At 41.4% G+C, this 1,678-nt stretch overlaps 1 long non-coding RNA gene across 1 annotated transcript in view; it reads left to right on the forward strand.

The window, feature by feature from the left end:
* The window catches only part of LOC126489991 (uncharacterized), a 10,887-nt gene that overhangs the window by 5,429 nt on the left and 3,780 nt on the right, over nt 1-1,678 (forward strand). Inside the window, exon 2 of the long non-coding RNA XR_007589083.1 lies at nt 949-1,146. This is a non-coding gene — a long non-coding RNA (uncharacterized lncRNA). The remainder of the gene's footprint in view (nt 1-948; nt 1,147-1,678) is intronic.

Raw genomic sequence — 1,678 nt, forward strand, 5'->3', positions numbered from 1 at the left:
AGGAAAACAAACACATCTTCAACAAAAACTCCAAAGATTCAAAGGAATTAATATGACCAAGAAGGCTCAGTCATTGGAAAAATGGCTTTCCTATCTTTTCCTGATTTTCTTACCAAGCTTGCCTTTTAAAAAGCCTATATAAAGGGGGCTGGAGAGATGGCTCAGAGGGTAACAGCATTGCCTGCTCTTCCAAAGGTCCTGAGTTCAATTCCCAGCAACCACATGGTGGCTCCCAACCATCTGTAATGAGGTCTGGTGCCCTCTTCTGGCCTGCAGGCACACACACACACAGAATATTGTATACATAATAAATAAATATTTTAAAAAACAAAACAGGGAATAAACAGTACTTAAGAATGTTTTTAGTAAGACAGCGCCCCCCACCCCCCATGGTTTCACTGTGTCACAGACATCCACCTCTGCCTCCTGAGCACTGCGATTAAAGGCTTGTGCCACCACCAGGCTTTTTTTTTTTTTTGTGGTGACTTTTTTGTTGTTGTTTTCCAACACTAGGGACACAGAGCAGATCTCTGAGTTTGAGGCCAACTTGATCTAAAGAAAAACTGTCTTGGTGGTGTTATCTCTGTGAGTTCGAGGACAGCCCGGTCTGCAGAGCTAGTTCCAGGACAGGCTCCAAAGCTACAGAGAAATCCTGTCTAAAAAACAAAAATAAAGAAAGAAAAAGAAAAACAGTGTTTTCAGGTAGATATGATGGTATAAGCCTTTAATCCCAACAGTAGGAAGACAGAGGCAGGAGGATCTCTGAGTTCGAAGCCAGCCTGGACTACTAAGAGTTCCAGGACAGAGGGCTCTGTTACACAGAAAAACCCTGTCTCAAAATAGAAAGTTTTGAATCACAACAAATTGGTTTATTACTTAATACTTTTACCGAAAACTTCTATGGTTCTATTATTTTCCTTAAAGGAAGCAATGTTTGTTTTCAAACAGTCTCACTCTGGAACCCAGGCTGGCCTTGAACTGTGGCAATTCTTCAGCTCGCTTGACCTCCTAAATGCTGGGACTGCAGGCAGGAGGCACACACCAAGTTGTTAGTGCCTCAAAAGCGGAAGACGAAGCCAGTGTCCGTGCTGGTGTTGCGTTTATCTGAGAATTTGGGAGGCAGAGGCAGACGAATCTGAGTTCAAGGTTAGTCTGCTCTACTTAAAGTGACACTCACTATCCCCTCCCCTCAAAAAAAAAAAAAAGACAAAACCACAAATTTCAGTTACCTGTAGTTAAAAACACTCCAGTATTTTCCATCTCTCCAGAAGCAGAATTAAATCATTAAAATTTTCTCACTATATAACCATAAGCATGGAATCATTACTTAGCACTATATCTAACTGGACAAAAATACATTTCAGAATCATCCACAAACAAAATATATTAAAAGATTACTTAGGGGAGGGCTGGAGAGATGGCTCAGAGGTTAAGAGCATTGCCTGCTCTTCCAAAGGTCCTGAGTTCAATTCCCAGCAACCACGTGGTGGCTCACAACCATCTGTAATGGGGTCTGGTGCCCTCTTCTGGCCTGCAGGCATACACACAGAATATTGTATACATAATAAATAAGTTTAAAAAAAATATTACTTAGTGGAACCAAAACTAGGGATTAAAAAAAAAACCTACGTAAGAATTAAGATATTGCCGGGCTGTGGTGGCACACGCCTTTAATCCC

Source organism: Alexandromys fortis, unplaced genomic scaffold (assembly GCF_014885135.2).
Source record: "Alexandromys fortis isolate MF-2015 unplaced genomic scaffold, M_Fortis_MF-2015_v1.1 scaffold_218, whole genome shotgun sequence".
Taxonomy (NCBI): Eukaryota; Metazoa; Chordata; class Mammalia; order Rodentia; family Cricetidae; genus Alexandromys; species Alexandromys fortis.